This window comes from Triplophysa rosa, linkage group LG12 (assembly GCF_024868665.1).
Source record: "Triplophysa rosa linkage group LG12, Trosa_1v2, whole genome shotgun sequence".
Taxonomy (NCBI): Eukaryota; Metazoa; Chordata; class Actinopteri; order Cypriniformes; family Nemacheilidae; genus Triplophysa; species Triplophysa rosa.
In genome coordinates, this window is record NC_079901.1 from 6,804,497 (window position 1) to 6,830,524 (window position 26,028).

The following is a 26,028-nucleotide window of genomic DNA, read 5'->3' on the forward strand; positions in this document are numbered from 1 at the left end:
GGGCTTTGACGATTATGATGATTAATTGTCTGTTTTTGAGCTTTGACATTTAATTCTCAGACATTTTTGACTCAGCGATTGAAACGACCATATTGTTCTGAATACAAGTTCTGAATTTCCACGTTTTTTTTCTTGGAAATACATCGGAAAAAATTGGGTCATCATATATTTAAGGTTTAGGCTTTTACCTGTCAATAATACAACCGCCAAATACTTGTAAATTGATCAGGTGTAAATTGAAGCCACCATTAAAATACTATCAGTCATAGAAAAGCTTCTAGTCTGTTTTTTTTCTCACTTGCAAGACTACAATAAAATTTTACTTGTGTGTTAATGAAATTTTGGTAGACTGGTTTTCACACTGAGATTTGCTTAAACAATATTAAATTGTACTGCAGGTAATTTGTATATGTTTTAGTGTTTTTTTTAAGTTATTGTGTTGTGGTGGTACATTTTACAAGTATTACCATGCTTTAGTTACAATACATGCACTAAAATATGCAATATGCAGATGCACTACAGCTCCCCCTAGTGTCTTCTATAGAGATGTGCAATAATTGCGATGATCTGAAACCATCGTGATGAGGTCAAACAATCGCGATGAGACGATTATTTAATAATCGTGACAGCCCTACCAACACAATTCTCAACCAATTTAAATCATAATATCAAAAATGCCAAATATCCATAATGAACCTGCTTTTACAATTGTGACAGTGTGAAATCAATCATAAAGGGAATTTCAACATAAAGGCAAATTACTACGTTCATGAATTATTATAACAAATGTTTGGAACTATTTGGAATAACTTTAAAATGTTGAAGTATGTTTTATTTACTATAGTAAACTGTAGTGTACCTCATACTGTAGTGTTTTTGAACCTTACCATAGTAATATTAAAGTATACCACAATGTTTGCTACAGTTCTTTTATTAATTCCCTATAGTGAATTGTAAAGGATGTCATATAGAGTACATTAACAAAGTGTAGTGACTGCTACAGTATACTACAATTTACTAAATACTATACTCAGTCATTTTTCATGTGGGTTGATAAATGAAACTAATGAATTGTTTGCAATAAAACCAGGAATGGTTTTTAAACAAGTGAATTTTCACATTTTACTTGCACAGTGTCTCAAGACGTAACACCCGGCTTGCTTTGGTACCCACGAGTCCCTTTTCCAGAGAACGCGACAGCTGATTTTGTGCGTTGCGCTCTTTGATCAGAGAGTCTTGCCTGATTTGTGTGGCGATGATCCGCTGGTTCATGTAAAAGATCAGGATTAGTTTCCTGGCTGCAGGAATCATGTTTGAATTTTGTTTGAAGTGGTTCACTCAAGAAGAGAAGAACATCTTGTGATATTCCCCCCTTGCCTGTTTTGATTATCCTATTGACCGTGAAAGCCATATTCGAGTGGCATTTTTAATTTGTGAGTTTTGCCAACGTTCTCTAAATTGCTATGATGAGCAATATCAGATAGCCTGGGGTCTTTCTCGTAAGTACAAATGTGCAAAAGAGTTTTTTCAGCGAGGGAAAAATGTGTCGTTCCATGCAAACGCTCAGCACCCTTTTGTGTCAAATGGGTTTAAACTTTTCTTTATGTGTAAAGACAGGAATTCGGTCATTCACTTTAGGGTCAAAGGGTGAGACTATTAATGTCACCCACCTTTTGAAGCTTTAAGTGATATACAAGCTGTTTTGACCCGCACAATAAATGGTTGAACTGGCAAACAAGTGTGCTGTGTGTGTGCCTGTGGGTGCAAAACCATCACTTGTTCTACTACCCCACCCATGAATAACTGCGCTGAATTTAGACAGATGGCTACCGCTCCTCAATTGTATTTCCAAACGTCAGAAAATTTAGTCTTCCCAGTTAAGCATAAGTAAATAAAAAAAGTTCATTATTTTTTCATTGGGTTACTTTTACATGAGTCTCACATCACTTTAAAGAAATTTTAATTCACATTAAATATGTATTGAGTTTGAACAGAAGCAGCGTCAGGCTTAAAAACAGCTTAAAAAAGGTTAATGGACAAAACGTTAATTTAGAAAATAGAAGTTCTGAAGCCTTTAACACATTTTACTGCTTTTCTTTGAAGGCGTTTAACAATGTGATCCATAAAACGGCCGGTTTCTATTTTATTGGGGTCATTCGTCAGCATGCCTGTTCATTGAAATGGAGTTTCGTTGTGCATTTTTAATGAATTATGTAGGCAGTTCTTTACCGTACCAATTTTTTTTCTCACAACAATCTCTTTCACTAGCCTTAATTATATATGCATATTTAGCTATTTGTTATGCAAACGTATTGTATTTCATTTGAAGTGGCCTTGTTCAGTTGTTATGGAACGTTATTTTAGCACAGGCTATTCCAAAGATACCTCAGAAGCCTTGCTTACTTCAAGAGCATCCCTAGTATCCTGTTTCAGAACTGAGCCATTGTGGTTTTTATTGTTAATCTTTTAATTACCGCAGTGTAAAGCACAAAGTTAGGAGTGATTTACAGGTAAGAGAATGTTGTTCGAGGATCAGGAGAGGATGGGTTTCCACGCCTCATCATCAAGCAGAAATGATCTGTGAGGTCTGCCCAGCCATTCCTGAAATTAACAGTGTGGAAAGCTATTAACGTGAGCCGTCCACAGCGGTGCTCAAAATGAAATTGCATGTGCCACAACAGTAAGCAGCATACTCGGTACGCTTCAGTAGGGAGAATATATTGTCTGGGCAAATGCTGAAAATGGCAAAACGCTTGGTGTCAAAACATGATCTCGCTATATATTGTTCGGCCGCGCTTGTCCAATTCTGTGTTGTGGTCGTGTTGGTTTCGCATAGCCAGACTTTTGACACACGGAAAAACATCTGTACCAGATTATTTTATTTCACTTGTCTGACTCACTGTCTGAACGACTCTTACCATGAGCAACTGCTGTTAATTTTGGTTTTACGTTCCATTTATGGTAGAGTTTATCGGAAATAAATTAAACCAACCTGCTGCTAGCCTGCAAAATTAAGTCCTTCCCAGAAATGCTCATTGTATGAACCTGTTAACTTTGCTCTTGCTTCTGCAAGTTGTGTAAAGCCAACAAATCGGATTAGATCTTAGATTTTGGAGGTTCTTTCAGAATTAATGCCATTTTCTTCTGAGAACCGAGTATAAATTTCCCTCCTGTGTCACTTCCTGTCGGATTGCTGTTTAATTGACTGCGCTTTATTGTGTTTTCAGGGTGGCTGGGATAGGTCTATATATTCAGTCATAAAGATCATTGCCTCTCAGGCAAGTTAAAGCGATTTTCCCGACTCCAAATCCTCATCTTAGTTGGATTAAACATTTTGGGGGGAATGAACACTTCCAATGATGGATGAGCATCAACCACAGCAATGCAATTATTCAAAATGTGAATTTGTCTAGCTCAGAAATGTAATCCAAGTAATAACTTGGCAGCATGCAAACTTGATTTTGCGAAATTTGAATATTTTTTACTTTCAGACACCCTTGGTTCTGTTTACCCATCAGGCTTGTTGCTTATTGGTGCTTACGGTGTGAATGACTAGCTGCGGAGGTGCCGGCATCCACTACAGATGGCATTTATTTCAATTAGTCACCCTCATTGTCGGCTTTCGTAATGTGTATCGTATCCAAGACTTAACATTTGGTTGCGCTGTTAACTGCGGCCAAAAAACACTTCTCTTGATAAACTCATCGCTATTTTGAGATGTTTGACGTTGGCCTGTTCACAATGAAATTCACCTAATTAGCTCTTGGAAAAATTGTTGCAAATTCTAGTCCACGTTAAGCCAAGGTTGCGATTGCCTCGTTCTTATTCGAAGTAGATCTTTCGAAATGCCAAAGCCAGATGAAGCAGGGCAATAAAAGAAGACGTTGATCAGAAGCAGGTGTCCCCCGAAGGATCATAGAGCTTGTAAGGGTGAAAAACCTGGAGAAGTCATCAGCCAGACCTCAATAAGTGCTGCTTAACCTCGAGAGGTCACGAGGAGGCCGGGAAAGTCTTTTATTGTGTGTCTTTCAGTCCGTTTGTCTTTCCTCCTTGGAGATAGATGATCGTAACTGTCAGCCAGTGACACATGGCGTGGCGTTCGGCGGGGGCAGTTACCGGATGGAGTTGTGCTGTGAAAGTGATTATACAGACATTTGGGCTGGATGGATAAACATTAGCATGCAGATGAGAGCTCAGTCCAATTCCCCCAGTAAGGCTGGAGTGATACATGGAAAGACGCCCTGGGCTAGGGAAGAACAGTGAAAGTGAGAGCAAAATAATATTACTATGGTGAATTTCCCTGATGTACTGCTACTAGCAAGTCTGGCAGATTGCTAAAGCCGCATATGAGCTTCTGGTTGGCTTTCGAAAATCTCAAATATTTTACGCATTGGGGTTTTTGACGCAGTTACTTTTTGTCTCTTATTACATTGGGTCGAACAAACTAAACAGATACGTTTTACAGAAAGTATTCTGCACAAAATTCTTATCTTATTTACAAACCAGTTTAGCCAGACACTGTTATAGACTGTTTCAGCTTTAACTTGTGGTAGACCTCCGCAACTATACATTAATATATAAAATAAATATAAAATAAATTGTCAGAAGTAAATAGTCAGACAGGGGCGTGCGTCGGATGAACGCAGACCTAAAGGAAAATGTTATTGCTCAGAGTCAACTCTTTCATTTAAAGGGGTCATATTGCACGGCTAAAACGAATATTATGGTTTGTTTTAGATGTAATGCAATGTGTATACAGGATTTAAGGTTCAAAAACACTGTATTTTCCACATACCGTGCATGTTTGTATCTCCTCTCGCCTCTCTGAAACGCGCAGATTTTTTACAAAGCTCATCGCTCTGAAAAGCGAGCTGTGCTATGATTGGCCAGTTAACCACTGCGTAGTGATTGGTCGAATACTGCAAGCGTGTTATGGAAATATAACGTTTCTTACCATATTTGGAACATCAGGTTCCAAAGCAATTGTACTGACAGGTACGCCCATCTTACTTGCGTATACATTTGGGCAGTCGTCATCAAATCATACCACGAACTGACGTAGATTTGTGGGGGTGTGGTTACACGACGCGTCTCAAGCAGGTCTGTGCGAGCATTCGCTTTTAAATAGAATGCGTCTTTTGTTCCAACACTTTTTGCAATTTTACGTGTCTAATACATGCATGGGCAACTTATAACACGCCAAAGGCATGCTCGTGTTTTTCAAGCAAACGTGCTTTAATTAGTACATAGTCTTGTTATGGGTCAGTCATCTGCGTTTGATATTGCAGAAATGTTAAGTAAAAGAGACATTTGTGTATTTTTCTAGTCATGTAATAATGTCATCGAAGGATGATCAAACAAATCATGTGTTGTTTGACAAGTGCACTTTTGGAAATTTAGAGAAATAAGTCAGCTGCCTAGAAAACTATGCAGTCTCTATATTTTAGTAGTCCTACACAACACAGCGTTCAAAAAAATAAAGAACAGTGAACGGTTCTGTGCAAATAGCATTCAGCACAAATTTCTTGGGCATACATGGTTTGCATAATTTGTGAGTGCAGTGCACAATGCAGAGAGTTGTGCAAATAAACAATCCTGTCAGTCAGTAAATTCACATTGTTAGTGATTTCCCCCTTCCGCCTTTTCTCTACCCAGAATTCACCCCTCATGGCATATTCAAAGGTGTATCTACGTAAAGAGTTTGCACTTTGCGTGGCAAATACTTAATATATCACATTTGTATCATATTAAAGCTTCCGCCCCATGTCATCGGTCTGTGGAGCATGTTTATTCGGTGCTGTGTCGCTGTCTGGATGTGGCCTAGCCGCTCAACGGTGAATTAAACATGAGCGAGAGCTCCTGATCTAAATAATGGAGTGAATGTGACAGCAGTGAGTGTTTCACCGCTGCACAGCTGACTGCACAAATAACCCTAAAAACAGAGTAAGTGCTAAATTAACGCACACATGGACGCACACATGCTTCCTCTTGCTCTTTGTTTGCCGAGGGTCTTTTGTGTGGGCTGGGAAGGTGTGTAAATGGGAACGCAATTGTTAGCGTTGGGTTGACCTGACCGTGACATCACCTCCTGCATCTGTAGGAAGCATTTTGTTGTGAAGGTAATCCCATAATGCATTGCATCTCAGTAATAAATTACTTCAAGGTTGTAAATGAATCAAGAAAAGATGCATTTATAATCCCACAGGGCTTAAAGTTGTCCGGCACCGTGCCAGATTTCCGGCTTGGCGTTTGACTGCGGAAAAAAAGATTTACTTTAAAAAGAGATACATTTTAATACCAATGGTATGAGAGGAACGCGGTATCACTCTCAACCAAACAAACATTACTAGCCAATCAGAATTAAAATGGGGCGGGTCTTGGTTGCCGGAGTGGAGACGTCACTTTGGAGAATTACGTTAGCAAGCGAACAGTCGGCAGGATGGAGAGTAAGTTTATAAAGCCTGAAGCGGGGGGCAGCTTTTAAGTCCATTACAAATATGACATACACAAATTGGAGACTGTGACATAAAGATCGATAACGTTGTGTTGTTTCTGCAAATCATCTAATCAGACCTCCGCTTCTGCGCGTCACACACACGTGCTCATGCGCGCGCGCGCTAACTGCGATCGAGATATCAAGGATCGATTTCTAAAGCGTCTAAATCAAACTTCTTCACATCTTATTGCACCTATCTTACAGAGTTATGTCACAAACATGGTCGCTTTTGTCTGAAGTGAGCGTAAAAAGTTGAGAAAGAAAACGGATATCAATACATTAGTGACAGCAGCCTCCTGCTATTCTATGTGGTTGATATGACACAAATGAAAAGAGAACCACTCACTGCTGACTCCGTAACCTTTGTAGCTTTAATAGGAATTTATATTGTTTTCTTTTCACAGTTTGTAGTGCAAAATTTGCCAGTAGGAGTTTCAAAATGGAAAATAAATCTGCCTCCACTAATTATTATAAAAAAACGAGCTCAAAAAGGTGATCACTTTTGCTTTTTTGAGGCCTCATTTATGCTAACCTGCTTTGACCATCTGTGATCTCATTACTATGTGTTGTGGATGTGACTTGTGCCATATCATCACCATTAATACCTGTGAAACTAATGATTAAATTACAAGTTTACAAGAGCACAAAATTCATCAGAGATCTAGTCACTTTACTTTGCTCTCAAAATGCCACCCTCAATACGCCCTTTTCACATGACGTCACGCATTAGCCGTTCTGCTGTGAAGCAGTGTATCATTACTTCCGCTAGCTCTCCAGTTCATAAGGTGGCGGTAACGCACCTATAAATTGGTTTGCCAACCGCCAGTAAAACTCAAGAAGAAGTTACTTCCGCTAGCGCCTCAGAATGGAGTTTACTAAATCTGCTTCAAATACGGCTAGATGATGTGCAACGTCTTGCAGACAAATTTTCACTAACGACAAGATCAAAGCTAGAGAAAGGATACAAATTCTTCGTTGAACAGTACCTGTTTGATTATGAAGGTAAGTGTTTTGTTTTCTTTTTGTGTCAGCGAAGGTGCTAGGATAAGTACTTGAATACGTGTTCTGTCAGTTTTTTTCACTGTTGTTAAATTCCAGAGCGACGGCAAAAGGAAGTTCTTCTTCTTCTTCTTCTTCTTCTTCTTCTTGTTTGTTTCAAGACAGATGTTATGATACACTGCTTTGCGAAAAGGCGGAAGTTAAGTGACGTCATTGTGAAAATGGGCCTATAGGACAAAAAATGTGAGTCTTGTTTGTTCTCTTTTTAAAAAGTAGGATTTTTATTGTGATGAATTCGGTTGAATTTTTTATATACCATAATTGCATAAGACTGGTTTTGTGGGTTATAATTATGCCCCCACTTCTTTCGAGTCATTCTGTGATCCATACACACATGGCATCAAAGTTTAAGAAACGTCTGTCTGAGAAGATCAAAACGGCATGTTACTAGTTAGTTTCAAGGGAAATAAGGTTATTTTTTGTTTGACAAATAACCCTGCCTATGTGTCTACTCTCTCAACCCCGCAAAAAAAGTTCAAGCTCAGGGTTTTTTTGCTTTAACCCCTGATCCCATAATGCATTGCACCTCTGTAATAAATTAATCCAAGGTTGTGGACTGAATACTGAAAATATTGCTAATCTAATCTCTTAATCTAATTAAGAATTGACTATTTCGCCTAATTTTAGCTCTATTTTCTGCACATGTAGAGAATTCCAAATGAGTCACTTTTGAGGTGTTATTTTGCCTGTGTAGGCAGTAGGGCGGCTCACTATGTTCTGGAACAGAGCCTGCACAGGGCACTTTCATCCTCAGTATTCTCTGGATGAGAGCGTATGTGAAGTCTTTGTGCAGAACGTGTTTGTGTGCACCTGCGACTTTCTCCGCAGTCCGCACCACTATACACACCTGTTTTCCAGGTCCCTGATCACACGACACCTACCCTCGCATCCCGTAGTGCCAGCGTGAGGAGTACGAATGGAGTTCTTGTTTTATCTGCAAAGCGCAGCTGCAATTTTCTGCTTCAGACCCCTGAAATCCTGTTCTGTTTCGACTCGAAACACCCGAATCAGCCAACTAAAGAAAAAGGAAATCAATAAACGGGGCCAGCCTCGCATGTGCTGTTCTGATTTGGTATTAATCTGATTTAGCTATTCTCATCTCGATTTAGAGATTAAATAGTTAAGATCACCCATCCTCCCAAGCTTGAATTTCCACTCAGTGAACAGAGACCTCAGCTGTATTACTGCAGCAGTTTCTCCTCCTCCCTCTTTTTCTCTACTGTCGTGCTGCTGTGTTTAGGGTTGGAAACGTTTAAAATGTGAGAATTGAATTCCTTTTACATTTTGATTTGCAGGTTGAATTGTGTAGGCTACGCCCCACAGGATGTTAAATTAGAATTTAAATTGGAAAGACTCAAAGATGAATCCACTAAATTATAATTTAAGAAATAATTTGCACATTTTATGTGTAACACATTTTTTAGAATATTGACATTTACCTATATTAACTTTTTTATATAATTGAAAATATATATAATAATACGTATTATACATCATGGATGTCAAACGATTAATCACGATTAATCGCATCCAGAATAAAAGTTTGTGTTTACATAATATACAGTATGTCTGTGTATAATTGTGCATATTAATTTCATATTTATAAAAACATACACATACATCCATATATAAGAAAAATATAAAATTAATATTTATCGATGAAATAGGTCTCGATTTGATGAATTTGATGAAAAATATTTGAGTTCATATCGAACATTTTAATAATATTGACTTTTGATTGCAGACTTGGCAAATCTGAGTTCAGTTGGTGAAATTTATTTTGAGATTTCTGACTCTTTCTGAGAAGAAAAGATACACGCTTTATTTTATTTTTTTATTTTTAAGAGAAAGAATTGAGATATTAAAGAGATCTGTCATTTTTCTCATGAGGAGAAAAATGTACTTGTTTCTCATGTACTTGTTATGGGTCAGTCAGCTGCGCTTGATATTGCAGAAATGTGAAGTAAAAGAGGCATTTGTGTATTTTTATAGTAATTAAATAATGTCATCAAACGATTAATCACGATTCCAGAATAAAAGTTTGTGTTTACATAATATATGTCTGTGTATTATGCATATTCATTTCATATTTATAAAAACATACACATACATCCATATACTGTATGAGAAAAATATAAAATAAAGTGTATAAATATTTATATATAATTTAAATTATTGGTTAATGTAAATAAATACATGTAAATATTTCCTAAATATGTATACGTGTATGTGTTTATAAATACAAAATTATTTTGTTATTATATATTATGTAAACGCAAACTTTTATTTTGGATGTGATTAATCGCGATTAATCGTTCGACAGCCCTAGTATAAAAACATCATTCATATATTATATATTATTAGTTTGAAAATGTTTAATAAAAATAAAATAGTTATTTATATCATTTTAAAGTTACTAGAAATGTGTGTTGTGTATGATTTTATATCCACCAGTATATTCTGTACAGGCTGTAGTCTTTCTCAGACTTCACTCTCTGGCTCTGTATGAGATTAAGCGGTGAGGGTCCTGTCGAGAGGCATCCAGCAGGGAGAATAGTGTCAGACTGGGGAAGCGGAGCTTCGTCAGAGCTCTGATCGGGGATTGGATAATTCCTGGACTTCTGTTAAAACCACGTGTATGAAACGGAAATAAAACAGATCAGATTGTCACACATGCACACGCTCGCCCACGCACAGGGCCCTTCAGACCGAACAAGTCAATTTACTACAGACAGCTGGCCTGATGTGCCTCCATTAAAGAAACACGGACTGACGATTACTGGCCGGTGGAAAAGTGTCAGGCTGGGGAATAGAAAAGAGGAATTCTGTGGCCGTAATATTTCTGTCTTTGCTGTCTCTGGTGGGACAGTAAATCCACAGATCGTGTACTGAATGGATGTGTGAGTGATAAGTGCGTGATCTCCAGATAAAGGTGTGATCAAGGGAGAATGTCTGGAGGTGAGGTGGGCAGTATGACCAAATCTTGTATTAAAGAATGCGTAATTTTGTATAACAATAAGGCTTAATTGTCAACCTAGTATATTATAGTATTTACAACCTAATATACTGTAGTATTAATACATTACATAATTATGAAATACTTAATGAAATAAGATACTTAATCTAATTGGATTTTCTTATTTGTTTTAGTGGATACATGCAAACCAAAAGATTATTTTTATAACAAATGTATGTAACACGTTGCTGCTGAGGATATACCGTGGCATAAACTATATAGCAGAATTCCTATTCCTCGACACATTATACCACAGCACAAATCGTAATATGTAGGCATATTTATGATATCAATGCCGTGATCGTGTCTATTCAAGCTTTCTCTCGACTTATGAATTGTGTGGTGACAGACATTGGAAGCATTATGAGAGACTAAAGGGGCTTTGGATGAAATGTTTCCTCTTTTAATGAGTTACGCTAGTTGCTTGTTTTATATTCCAGGCTGCAGCCTTGTCGTTAGCGCAGAGCGCGCTTCAAAGCAACAGCTTGCTTGTAGAGAGAGGGATTGGGTGGGGGAAGGGGGTCTGCTTTAGAAACACAAACACAGGTTTAGTTATCCGCTCCCACTGCGGCCCACCGACTCCATACAGATTCAGACAAGTGCTCAGATAGGGCTACCTGAGATCAATAACTGCTCACCCACCTCTAACATCTCTGAAATCCCAAACCAGCCACTGATTGAGCCGTTAAATTCGGTGATGAGGGGCCAAAAAGCAATATTTTGAAATCCCTTGAAATAATTGCACACCCAACCCGGTGCTTTTTTATTGAAATGCTGTCTTTTAGCATTACATGCTTGGAGTAAACTTTTCATTCGTATCCTAATAGGTAGGGATGCAGACAGAGAGTTGGGGAGTGAAAGCAGAAGATAAACTAGGAGATAGCTTGCTGTTTTGGCATTGATCCTGTGCTGGCCTGGCAGGCTCTGATGCCAACGTAACTAATGTAGTCTGATATCGATTCACCAGTTTTAGGCATGACTGCACAGCTCTGTGTCACTGCTTTATTTAGAAAGGGAAAAATTGAGCCAAAATGGGCCCATACAACGAGCATCAAATTGGGCTGTTCGTATGTTGCATCTATTTGTGGGCAGTAGGTTCACGTTCATGTGAGTCTGGGGTTCTGTACATCATCAGTAACTTCGTTTTGGAGCATGCGTATGATGCCTCAACATGGCAGATCACTAGATTTTTGGAATAGAGTTTGTGCGTTTGAGTGACAGAAGGAAAGGGCAAAAAGAGAGAGCAAGAGATGTGATGGCAGATAATTTTGTTCAGGCACTTTTATGGCCACACGAATGTTTAACACTGTTCATTGCCCCAACCTTCGGCTGCTCCAAGCACTACTTATTCTTAGTCCATGGGCAGTTCCTTTGTCTGTGAACACATTATAAAAACCTGCCGTCTCACCTGTGATTAAATCATCCGAGTTCCACCTGTGACAAGGTGTGGCTCCTTTCTATCGCAATAATAGTGCATATCCCCAGTGGTCTCAGGCAGCAGTTTGCATTGACATCAAAAGCCTTGAAATCCGATCTTGTGGATCAGGTCATTGGAAGTTTACCATTTGATGTAGATAAAGAGTAAAATTCCCCCAAGGAAGAGTATATTTGAATCACAATGTAAGAGCCACCAGTTCTGACGTTTGTTTAGAAAACTTGGTAATCCAGGTCATAAAAAACGCGTTCAAACATGAGCCAAAGGAAAAATGTCAAGCTTAAATCCATAATTGTTAGGGGACATGGCTGGGTACACAAAAGATTGCATGTAGTGGTTAAAATTGTCGTGGGGTAGTGGTTAAGACTAAGTATTGATAACTTAAGTATTGAAAGAGTTCCCACTAGTAGCAAGTTGGCCAAGACCCAAGGTGCTTTATGGGAATTGTCCCAGCAACAGGTGTATTGTGTAAGTGACATCACACGAAAGTCTCGGAAATAAAATCCCATAATGTCTTTAGATTTGTGTTTCGTATCAGGAGAGCTGGAGGATTGACTCTTCGAGACAAGAGTTGCCAGGTACCGTTTATCTCCTTGGGGAAAACTATAGACACAAAACCACCCTCCCCCTGCACCCTTTCACCCTATTCTCACAGTAGATACACCCTCACCCCTCCCCTCGCACCTTCTCCAAGCCGCTGTGCCAGGAGAGCTGAATGGAAGGTTAGGCCCTGGCTCGCTGCTTGAGACGCAGCGGTTGGTTTAGCTGTGGTATAAGGCAGTATGGAAGCCATAAAAGCTGTAGAGCCAGTTGACGCAGAATGCCAAATTCTTGTTGTGCCTCAATCTTTGCCAAGAGTTATATCTGGCAAGGGAGAAGGAGGGGCATTTACTCATACGAGCTAAATAATCCACCTCCCAACAACATGCCTACAGCCAAAGACAATGTAGCACTTTATGATGCCTACACAAGCATGCCTTCCACTCCTACTCTCTCAGCAGGCTCTAGTGGAGGTTAGGCTGAGTAAAAGGCAAAGTTTTTCCGGCAAATACATTCGCTGCAGAGAACGCTGGCGCCGCCGCCATCCGCTTTTCTTTAAATGCGAACAGATAATTTGCTTTCTCGCTGCAGTTGTTTGCACCGACCGTTGATGGATCATCTTTTGAACTGTTATTTGGTCTGGTTTTTCCCTTTAGAGTCGAGAAACTGCACACAGGAAGGGGCACAACAAATGTCATTTTGAAAGTATAACAGAGAGGAAATCAATAGAGCATCCCAAACTGTTGCTTTAACTGGAATGAAAACACCAAGGTCTTGGATGTGACCCATCAGCGCTGCCAAGTCCTGAGGTGCGCTGTAAAGCAACTTAAAGCCTATCGTTTCTTTTCGTAATTGACGGAAAACGGATTTTGGTGGGGGTGGGGGGGGGTTGATTTACATGCATGATCTGCGGGGGATGCACTAGGGGAGCGTTATACCACTTAAAGAAGGACTGCTCCAGGGTCGACCGCAGTTCACGCTTAGATCGTCCTGTTTAGTCGAGCCATGTTTCTGAGCTCCATGGGACTGCTGGTTGGATGAAGAACCGTTCAAAGAAAAATATGTTCATTCATTTGTCCCTTCAGCGTTTTTCGTTCACTGTTTTTCCACCTTTTCCCTTGTTTTTCTTCAGTGTCGCGTTGGGGGTGCTTAAACTTACAAAACCCCTAAAACTCCCATAACAAACACTTAATCTCTGCCAGATGTTTTAGCAATGCTTCAGTATTTATGAATCCATTAAATGACAGAATCATTATATTTACTGTGTTGTGGTTGTGGTATAACTGTTTTGTTATCCTTATTTTGTTTCAAGTTGAGCTTGCGGTAGTGATGCAATGCATTAATGAATTAAAATGTGGGCAACTTGACTGGGATCACGACACGGATGACAACTGGATTAGGCCTACGAGTTGAGGGGGAGTTTTTAGCCCCGCTGTTTGTGAATTACTAGAAGAGGAATAAACGTGAAGGTTGTGCTTGTGGAAGTAATCACAAGGAGATAAACTGCAGGAGGCGGGGACGAACTGGAAAGGGTTAATCCAATTGGCTGGGATTTGGCTGCGTTATTTTCTTGACTGGGGCTCTTGACTTTGGACGTTATCGATAGATCCTCAATTTTTTTGGGAGGGGAATGAACGCTCATGGCTTTTCTCTGGGAAGATTCAAAGCTTTTAAGCCACACCAGCTCTCCTGCTGTGCCTCCGTGATGTGAGAGGAGTAGAGAGGGCATTTGTTTTTGTTAGGGAATGGAGAGCATAAGAACGAGGGGGAAGTGATGCGTGCGGTGCGTAGACACCATTTTGTTTATGAGTACGTACACAACGTGCGCATGAGAATGTGTGTTTATACTGCGGACGTGCAGCGGAGTTGATTCAGGCCGCACTTCCCCTTGATCCTGACCCACTTTCTCTCTCATTCTCTCCACCGCACTCTCCCCATTTGAATTGCCGCTCAGCACACTGAGGCCATCTGTTCAACCAGGGTCGGTCACCATGGAGATGCTGGGAGGCTTTTCGGATTTGTGGCAGCACTGACCAACGGGGAAACGGGTCAGGGGTGTGGAGTAGGCGACAGTCATCAGGGCACTAGAACATAGGATTCTAAATGGACGGCAGCAGTGCCATGCCTGGAATTCCGGCACGGGACAGGCAGACAGACGTACTCTCCCGCTGTTAACTGTTAACACATTAGCATGCGCATTAATAAACACAGACAGTCTCGTAGCTTAAACTGATGCACAATTTTCGAATGGATAACCATGTAAAGAAGTTAAGATAACAATTTTTTTCAAGATCAGTTGTTTTTCTTTTTTTAAATTGTTGATGCAAAGCCTGCCTACCTCCACGTAGCCCCATCAGTCCAACTGACAGAGGTGCATGTAAATATGAGTGTTATATAAATATATACGTATATCATTCTTACTGCTGATGTTTGTTTAAACACATATCATTGTTTGACACAAGCACTTTGCACCTAAAATATTAAAACCACATTTTCTTATCATTATGAAATATTGCTTTGAAATTGGATTTAGAGATTAGATTCATTATTTTAAATGTCCCCACAGTCAGTGGAAACCCGGAAATGACTGGGAATTTTAAAATCGTCACATCTAAAAATTTTAAAAGGTTATTTCTATTTTTGACCATGCAATACTCAACTATAAAATATATTTTATCAGATGTGAATTGGTCTTTGCAAGTACAGTCTATTTAAATTGATTTCTAAAAAATCTTATTCCATAATGACTTGGAACTGCACAGGTCAGATGGAGTTGTGAACCCTGACGCTTGCTGTCAGAGAAAAGCTCTTTCAGTGACTACCTTTTACTGAGCTTTCTTTTTTCTCAAGAAAAAGAAATTGAGAGATAAGGCTAAACAGATTACAGCTGTTATTATTGGTGTTTGACTGAGATTCGGCTATCATATCAGTTATCAAATCTTTAAACGTGCAGAAAAAAACCCAGTTGGCACAGAAGTTAACAACGTTAAAAATCACATTGAGAATGAAGAAAAAACACTCCGCATTGTTCCACTCTGCTCTTCGTCGAACAACTATGATTGCAAATTGATCAATCCTGACCAGGATTTCCCCTTTGACCGCAGCGTTCACACCAGAGTTTTCCTCAGTTTAACCACAGTCATTGCTAAAGATTTCATTACTGTTTGATGGAAAATGTTATCCTGACCGACCTCACAGAGAACCATCTCTATCGGCCTCATTGAGACAGCTTATACTTCAAAATACATTATGACGTATTCTTAATGTTGTGGACAGTTTCATTAAAAGGCAAAGATTTCTCAACCATATGATGTGTTTCTCAAGGGTCAGCGACACAGTTGAAGTTGTTTGTTTGTAGTGTTTGAGGTTTAATGAGATGGTAGGTTGCCTGTGTGTGTGGATTAAGCCATCCTCTAATACAGAGAGTGCTGTGTTGTTTTGTTTTTTCTTCAATTCCCTCCCAATGACACGCATCACTGGAGGGAGGTGTTAAATACAATGCGCCCAATTAATACTCTCCTGCAGTTCGGTTGCGGTACAAATCAGAGTTGCGGCACCTGCGTGCAGACGTGTCAGATCAGCAGGCAGGTATTAGCCTTGTGTTCCCCGCTGTCGTGAACTATTCAGTTATAGTCAAACTTGTGTTACTTGCTTTTCTCCATGAATTGATCTACGCTATAGGCTGGCTCAATATTTGTGTGAACTTTTGTTGGTCGTGTCTTTGCATGTTCCCTGCAATTAATGACGGCTGTCTTTCTTGAAGCACATCTTCCTTGCGGAAACTCGTGAGCGTGAAATGAAAGGGTGCACGGCTTTAGATGATGGATTTGTGTTGGGTATGAGTCAGCGTGTGTGGTTTGTATTTGTATGCCCTTTAGTTACAGCTCCTGTTTTTCCTACATTCCAACACATATTTCAGAGATATATTACTTTCTGTTTTGTGGACGTTTTTACTGTATGTTCTCAATGATTGAGGTCCTTAATCTCCTAATTCTTCCTCCCTACTACCTGTCAAAGCTTCGTCTTTAACGTTAGTCACCTTATATCAGCCAAAGATTCTTTGGCACCAGTCAACCTTTCGCTCTCTTCTCTGTTGTTCACGAAGAGATCAGGTGCCAACGGAGGCTGTCAGAGGAAACAAGACAGTTTTGTCAGTTTCCTACAAGGAAGGCAAGAACATTTGATCTCGGCGATGGGGGGGCATCCCAGTGACACTTCCATATTATGTGAATGTTCACAAGGTGTCTCATAATTTGTTTTGCCGTGATACGCAGATTCGTCTGTCGACATGTATGTGGGGAAACTTGGGTAATTGGCACATGGGATGCAATGCCGCAATTGGGTTGATTTTAAAATAGCTCACTTATCTGTTGATGTGTTGAGGTGATGTGTGAATATTGTTTTGGTGGGAAAATAAATTTCCCTGTCCCAACTTAATATGCATAGGTAAACTATTCGTTGGTTGATTCCTCCGTGTCATCTCTGTGGTGCTGTGAAAATTTTGCTTTGTTTGTTTGAGCATCCCGATCAGCCTGACAAGGCAACAGTTGGACAACCAATGGCATGAGATTGATGCGATATCTGTTACGTTAATGACCAACAGACTTTTTGGGTGTTATGGGAGTGACACAGAAATTATACTATTTAATTGAACGTTCCCACAAAATTGTTTGTAGTTCATTTCGAAACAAGGAGTTAAGGACATATGAAAGGGTTTGGCTTTTATCATTTAGCCAATAGAGTGCAAGATGAGTCATCAGCATTCTTACACTGGGTTTACACCAAACGCGAATTAAGCAGTTTGCGCGAGTAAAGTACATACAAAGTCAATGAAAAGACGCAGCAGGCGGTGCCGAATGACGCGAATCAGGTGGCGCGATTGGCACGAACGCACGTAAATATCGTCTTCCGCGAAGGTTGAAAATATTTGTCATTTCGCGTCACTCACGTGAAAATTACGAACTTTTCCCAGGAGTAATAAAGAGCGTGGAACGCGATTGTTCGCGTTTGGTGTGAACCCAGCATTAGTCAGCATAAACAGCATTAATGGAACTTCACAATATGCTGTTCCTGTTAAGTGCATCTGCCAAATGCATAAATATAAATGCATGATGACCACTCTTTGACTAGTAATAATTCGGTATGGCCCTGTTTATGGTGATCTGTCTCGAACACTCATATCGATCGTATGAATTCCACCTGCCTAGAACGACAAACCCAGATGTTTCCTCACCCGGGGTGGTGGAGGAGGTGGTCCCGTTGGGCCTTACTTCTAGCGATCAGGATTAAAGTTCTCTCTCCAGGATTAATCAAGATATAGTGCCTGGACGCTAAGAAGGAAGTAGGAGGAGCATTTACAAAACGGGTGTCACCACGGTTACCGTGTGGTCGTAATTAACGCTACACCATTGCTTCAAGCATTTTGCCTCATAAGGGTCACATTCCCTTGTTTTGTGTTTTTTAAAATTCACTGGATTGAAACATCTTGTATGCACTTGTTTCGGCAGGGTTTTATTTAGTGCGCATAGTGATTTCAGAGATAAAGCAAAGATTGAGAGGCTGGGCCGTTGCCCAAGTCCTGATTGCATGTTGATTTGGGGCCATGTTGAAACGTTGCTGTAATTTATGTGATCCTCTGGAGTACATGCTGACTCTGCGGTTGTGTGATCCTGATTTGATAAGTGTGTGTGTCTGTGTGACTTAATGAGTGAGTAAGCGTGGGTGTATATAGGCCGTGATTTGTTTGAATACATTCGCTAACCGCAGGAGTTTAAGAAGGTATAATGCTTGTGTAGGGTGCTCAGAAACCTTTTATTGTTCAAGCTGTGATTTATTATAGCTCAGGAGATGTAACATAGCTCTTACTTAAATATCAGATTATGCAATAAACTATGTGAAATAAAAATAGAAACAATTGAGACAATTGTTGACATGCAGTAAGACAATAGAGCTTTAATGGTGATGTGAATAACATAGCTTGTGAATTGGGCTTTTGGAAGAAGTGATGAGTTAAAACTAAAATGTCTTACACATAGACAGGAAGCATCAGAAATGAAGAATTAGCATCACGATTATTTCTTCTACATTACAATGAGATTAAAAACAAATCAAGATTTTGCTTTAAGCAAAATATTCTAGTAATCTCACATGTCCTTAAAGATTGAGACGAGATCAGCGATCACAGTTCAGTTTGTGTAAGTTGTTAAAGATTTCAATATTTACATAAAATGGGTCATATGACACGGCTAAACCGAATATTATCGTTTGTTTTATATGTAATGCAATGTGTATACACGATTTAAGGTCAAAAAATGCCGTGCATGTTTGTATCTCCTCTTTTATGAAAACGTGCTCTGAAACGCGCAGTTTTTTTACAAAGCTCATCGCTCTGAAAAGCGAGGTGTGCTATGATTGGGCAGTTAAAGGCGGGGTAACCGATTTCCGAATTACGCTTTAGACAACTGAGTCGGGCCAAGTACCAAAACAACCTTGTAGCCAATCAGCAGTAAGGTGCACAGGATGGACATTAGCCGAGCCGAGCGCTGACGAAAGCGAAAGATGGGGTAGGGGTGTGTTTGTTTTGGTGATTTGAACACCAACAACGCCTAAGAGAAATCGGACACCCCGCCTTTAACCAGTGCGTATTGATTGGTGGAATACTGCAAGCGTGTGACGGAAATGTAATGCTTCTTACCATCTCTGGAACATTAGGTTCCAAAGAAATTGTACTGACAGGTACGCCCACCTTGCTTTGATATACATTTGGGCGGTCTTTGTCAAATCATACCACGAATTGACGTAGATTTGTGGAGGTGTGGGTACACAAGGCATTTCAGGCAGGTCTGGGTGATCATTTGCTATTAGATAGAATGAATCTTTTGTTCCAACACTGTAACTCTAATACATGCATGGGCAGCAACACATCAAAGACACAGAAAAACACGTATTCGCGCCATATGACCCCTTTAAGATTTACATTTATTTATTTAGCCAGCTCTTTTATCCAAAGTGGCTCACAAATGAGAGAGCATTTAACATTTACCAGTATGAACTCATCATATGAGTATTTCTCATAAAATTCTTCCAGACCACATGTTCGAGCTCATTGTCTCATTTGTGTCTCTTAATTGTTTCATAATAAAGTTTAGGAAGAACATCAGAAACAAATACATTAATGAAACATGTTTTAAGAAACAACCTCTGAGCAATAAAATGTTCTACGGTGTACTTGCGACTGTTATTTTCAGCAGTTTTTCTCCATGTGAAATGACAGAAAATTCTCAAAATCTGACGGAGACTCAAACAAAACAAGAATGTGCTCTCCAGTTTATCTCATTGAGGAAGAACTCAGAGAAACAATTCAGATACAGAAAAGATCCCATTTCTGATTTTCTTTCCTGTTTTGTCCACGCTTGAAATGTGGGCGGCCTTGAGATATCCCTCATGACTCAGAAAAACAGGTTTTCCTGTCTACTGCGAGATACTTTGATTCTTTATGTATGTGAGTTTTTCCCTCTGACCTCTGTGGCCCAATGGGAGCCAAGTAGAGATGCATTAAGCCACTCTCTGTATTAGGGCTGTCACGATTATGAAATTTGACTGACGATTAATTGTCTAATAAATCATTGCGATTATGACGATTAATTGTCTGTTTTAGGGCTTTGACGATTATGGCGATTAATTGTCTGTTTTTGAGCTTTGACATTTAATTCTCATACATTTTTGATTCAGCGATTGAAACGACCATATTGTTCTCAATACAAGACTATGTTTTTTTCTTGGAAATACATCGGAAAAAATTGGGTCATCATACTTAAGGTTTAGGCTTTTACCTGTCAATAATACAACCGCCAAATACTTGTAAATTAAGTAAATTGATCAGGAGTGAATTGAAGCCACCATTAAAATGCTATCAGTCGTAGAAAAGCTTCTAGTCTGTTTTTTTCTCACTTGCAAGACTACAATAAAAGTTTACTTGTGTGTTAATGAAATTTTGGTAGATTGGTTTTCACACTGAGATTTGCTTAAATAATATTAAATTGTACTGCAGGTAATTTGTATGGTATATGCTTTAGTTTTTTTTAAAGTGATTGTGTTGTGGTGGTACATTTTACAAGTATTACCATGCTTTAGTAACAATATATACACTAAAATAATGCAATATGCAGATGCACTGCAGCTCCCCCATAGTGTCTTCTATAGAGATGTGCAATAATTGCGATGATCTGAAACCATCGCGATGAGGTCAAACAATCGCGATGAGACGATTATTTAATAATCGTGACAGCCTACTCTGTATTTACTCGTGGCGGATTGATGCTGATGGGTGAGGCAGGCCCGGGGCGGTGGAATAGGAGATTGATCAGCAGTGAATGTGTCAGGGGAGTCTTGACATCCACAACTGCTCTTCACGCATCCAGCCTGGAAAATCCATCATTCAGGAAGCCCCACGCCAGGCACCGACAGCCCACACTTACCACACAGATTAATCAGATATCAGCGGTGAAGTCACAGTCAAAAACACCCGGTTTGTCAGATTGGGTGATAAATGACAGATCATCGCACGCTGTGATGTGAGCCGGGTGTGTTCCTGTTTGTTTAAACTGCGATCTCGAGAAGTGTAAAAGACTAACACAGCGTTTTTGTTCTCCGCCGTGAGCGCGTCAATGTCGTTTGCATATGCAAAGGTGCAAAGTAAAAGAAGCACTCGGGTTGAGGAATTGGAAAACTGCGACTGCATTACACTTTCGCAGGAAGTTCAGTATCTCTTCAAGGATTTAGAATCGTATAACTGAGATGTATTGTGGCGCTTTACAGCGGCGCTTGAATCTCTGCCAGCAATTTTGATGGCTCCCTTGCTCGTGAAGATCGTTGTCGATGACGTCTGAAATGCACTTAGCTGATAGTTTTCTCATTAATGTGTCTGAAAGACTGAAGAAGCTTCAGTGATGAATGATACATTTCTCAATACAAAATAAAACCGTTGTAATGTCAAATGTGGTGATGCGTTCAATCGGAGCATTTTATGTAATGCTGTCTGAACCCAAGCCTGTTCTATTTTTACCCACAGTTCAGATCTGTTTATTATTTCAACTATTTCTCCTAATAGATTAAATGGGATTAAATGGAGAGCAAATATAAAGTTTTGCTTAAAGTGATAGTTCCCCCCAAAATGAAATTTCTATTGTTATTTGCTCGACCTCTTGTCATTTCAAACCTTTCCTTTCAAAACGTTCTTTCTTCCACGGAACACAAAAGAAGATATTTTGAAGAATGTTGGTAACCGAACAGCACTGGCCACCATTCACTTCTATTGCACAGACACAAAACCAATAACCAAAGTGAATGGGGGCCAGTTAACACTATATTTTAAAAAAATCTTCTTTTGTGTTCTGCGGAAGAAAGTCAAACCGGTTTGATATGACAAGAGGGTGAGGAAATGATGAAACACATTTACATTTTTGGGTGAGCTATCATTTTAAGTCTCTTGCATCTTAAAAAATGTCTCTACAATTGTTTCCATCAGAGTTTCAAATGAGATCTTAACAATGTCACAAACTGAGCTCAGATTTGTCTGCGATCAAAAGTATTTTATGTTATCGAAGATTTTTAAACATTTCTCATCTCTCATTACCCAAATCCTGATTATTTTACCTCAACAATCCACATTCATTTTACACCTCAATGCATGTACAATTTAAAACTCATTTGTTTCTGTTTTTATTTCTAAGCAAGTAAACTCCACTAAAAACTCCTGTGCTATAAAGAGCAAGCGTTCCAGGCCCAATTTGCAGCGCAACCCGAATCAGAACCTATTATGACAAAATAAACCCCAACATTCTATTAAAAAAGAAAAAAATCAGTTGCACAAATAAACAGGAAGTGATGACTACTCGCGTTGTGTGATGTACGACGCCACAGCGGGTGGAATTTTAAGTTATGGCTGGCTTTTTTGGCGACGGCTTTATTTCGCATCGAGTCGGATGCTGGCTGCTCTTTTCCTTTGCTGAATTTATCAAATGATGTTTCATACAAAATTGAGTGGAGAGAGAAAAGACGTATTCAATACATTCCAATTGCAGTGTTTATCTACCATTACAAAGTGGGTTTCCAGAGTAGAGGTCTGTGTATTTTGACATATTGCGATTCCCTTTCTCCGTGAAAAGCTGGCTCAGCTGCAAGGAAAGCAGATAAACTGTCATTAAATGCTACTTTATATTTGAATTAAAGGCGTTTAATGCTCGGTTTGGGGCGTGATAGTGAATCTAATGCTTTTGTTAACTCTCACTTTGGTTATGTGTTTGCCCGTTAAAGATAATGACTACAGAGAGGCTATTCAGATGCCAGATTTGAGAAGCGTAACTCTGCATAAACAAAGTCAGGATCAAATAAATGTTTTCTTGAATCCATAATGCAGCTTTAACATCCTTTAAAGCGTGGTTTGGAGATGTATACATTCTTGCTTTGATGACATAATGTTGGTGTTTAATTTGCAGCATGTCAATTTTGTGCCACTATCGCCACATAACAGGACTCTAAAATAATAGCAGCTTCCTCTAAATCTCCCCTCGTCTGTCATTGATGGACAAACAGACAGCCCCGCCCCAAACCCAGGCCATTGTTGAACCCATATTGATTTGTTGAGACGCTCAGTCACAGTGCCACAACAAGTTCCACAACGCCACTTTGTTTACACTTTTCGGGGATCAATAAATGTCGTAATTGTACCACAATAAATTGTTATTATTCACAGTGAAGGATTCGGTTTGATTGAGGTTGTGTGTTCTCGGGCTGCTTGCCATCTCTTCACAGACCGCTTTATTTATGCAGTGGATGTATTTATTAGCGCCGTTTGCAATTGCCATTTTGTCTTTCGCGCCTGACACGGACGGTCAGATTTACGGTTTATATTTATAGTGAAATGTTTCAGCATGACTACCGCAGCCGTTCATCAATGCCACGTTGACTTGCAAAGTCTGATTACACGTAACCGACTCAAGGTTCCTCGAAAAGAAGGCCGCCGATTAAACCGCGTAAAAAGCTTCCTCTGGAGTAAAGATGAAAGATCGCTTTTGCTCCTCTTTCTTTTCGCTCGACGACCGTTAAGTAATGAAATTCAGCCGGATTTCACAGCTACAAATCGCCGGCGATTTATGCCCCGATCATTGCGGAGGTCATTACTCTACCCATCGGATTGAATTCTAACAAGCTCCCACACAAGCCCCCGCATGCAGTATTTCATGGGAACGAGCCCGTTGCGGTAGCCAATCAGGTTTACCCTGCCTTGGTTTGTTTCTGCTCGCATCTCTGGAGTGCACATGATGTATATTTAGCTACTCGGCTTGTGCTTTGTCATCCGCGCGGCCCCGTGCGATCCCGGCTTGTCAGAATACTAGAGATCGCTCAGATGGTACTGCGTGCCCAGCCCCGGAGCGCTGCAGAAGGGATGCTCTGCGTGCTGGAAGGGGTCACGTGTTGACCCCATTGCGCGCACGAGTAAGTACTCGACAGGAGCGCATCGCCCAACCCCTTGCCGCTTCGGATTCGGGCCACTCCCCCAGCTCCCGCGCCGAGACCGAACTCAGCACATACGGCTAATTGATTGATTTGCTTGAATATCCTATATCTAGAAGTCTCCCATCCCGGCTATGATTCATGGGGAAGGAGGACAGGATTGAAAAAAAGAGGTTAGGATTGAGAGAGGAAGAGAGAGAGAGAGAGTGCATTAAAATGGGATGGGTTTAATATTTTCATCCCTGGGAAGGAACTGTCACAATTCATTACTATACTTCATTGCCCACACCCCCACGTTTTTTTTTCACAACTAAGCACAGCGCTCTGGGCTGTTGCGTTTCAAGCTGGCAAGGAACAACAAGAGAGGACAAGCAGAGCGAGAGAGAACGAGAAAGAAACAACACATGGGCAGTGGTAATGACAAAAGCATATTGCTCCTAAGTCAACATAGAGGTTAATGGGTTTTGCACCCCACTGTCGGTATGTTTAGATAAGCCGGTCGGGAAGGACCCTACACCCTCTCATTTGAGTATGATCCGCTCTGTTTGGTCAGAGGCCACTCCAGTCCTCAAGATTCCTTCAGTATATCGACCATATGGTGGTTACATTTCCATTTCTTTCTCTTTGGTGGGCTTTGCAGTCGATTCACAGTCCCACAGCGCTGCGTTAACTCGACCAACCCCTACCAGCTTCTGTCACTCAACTTGAAGTAAAATCCAGCTGCGGAGCTAAAGGTGTGAACACCCCCTTACCATTTAAGAGTCCTTTCTCAGTACCGGCAGGTGTGTGGGTACGACCACTAGGCATTTGGTGACACTTTCCTTCTGACTATTTTTGGAAGTCAACCAACATACGAGCTTTCCTCTGCCTCGAGGACAAACCTCCAAGTTGTTTTCCTGCTGAGTTTCAGACTTTAAGCTTTATATTTCTTCCGCCCCTCAGAACGGCATATAATCTCAACGACAAATCAAACAACAATTTCTCGAAGCATTTTTGCGGTCACGGTTGTTTGACGCACGTTGCGCCTTTCCAAATTCTCTCTCTTGGAGCGGCTTCTCGAAACGTCCTCAGAATATGATTTTTTCATGAGATTCTTCTTCTGAAAATTGAGTTTTTCTTCTGTTTGTGAAGCCACACCGCACGTCAGCGGGAAAGATTAAAATGATGCAGCATCTCTAGAGATAGTGTTTTCATTTCATCTCCGCAGCTTCCTGCGTCGGGCAAAGGAATGGCCTGTATTCCACTGCGTATGCGAGATAAGATATTACATGATGTATTTCACCAAGGTCAAAGTTGCACTTGAGGTGCATTCGTATTATTTACCACCATCCCCTTTTTTAGGTTTCTGGAGGTGAGAATGTGGGCACGCACTCCTTCCTTCGCGTTCCGACATCAAAATGAATCCAAAATTTGACATGTAGATGAATATATTATTCATTTGAGTGGTGCTCCAGTCAATGCTGCATCTTTTTTGTAAATATACTTAGTGTATTTCACACTGTGCTGCCATTAAGGCCGCACCCCACAAATGATCCGGATCCCGCTTCTAATCCGACAGCTCAGTCGCGAACAGCAGTCATAGTTCATTACTTTTCCATCCATTGTAATCTTTCACCTCGCATGCGTGAACCCTGCAGTCTCTAATGTGTGCGGCGGGCCGATGCATATACGTTTTTTTATAAGACAGCAGTGATGATGATGATGCTGTGCTGCGTGTGCTGCAGGCGTACAAGAAAGCTGCTTGAGAAGAAAAAAGAGTGCCGTGGTGCCATACGTTCCAGAACCCTCGGGGCTGACATGTCATTTTCCGTCACCCCTTACACGTGCCCCACGGGTGACAACGCTCCCCGTGAAGTCACAAAGAGGAGACGCACGCATTTAAGATTAGTAGACTCTAAAGTAATACAAAATCAAATTTGTCGTTTTGAAGAATTTCTTTTTCTATATAATGAAAGTTTTTTGGTACTT

At 40.3% G+C, this 26,028-nt stretch overlaps 1 protein-coding gene across 5 annotated transcripts in view; it reads left to right on the forward strand.

Moving 5' to 3' along the window:
* nectin1b (nectin cell adhesion molecule 1b) overlaps positions 1-26,028 on the forward strand; it is a 231,608-nt gene that overhangs the window by 4,961 nt on the left and 200,619 nt on the right. The window lies entirely within an intron of this gene.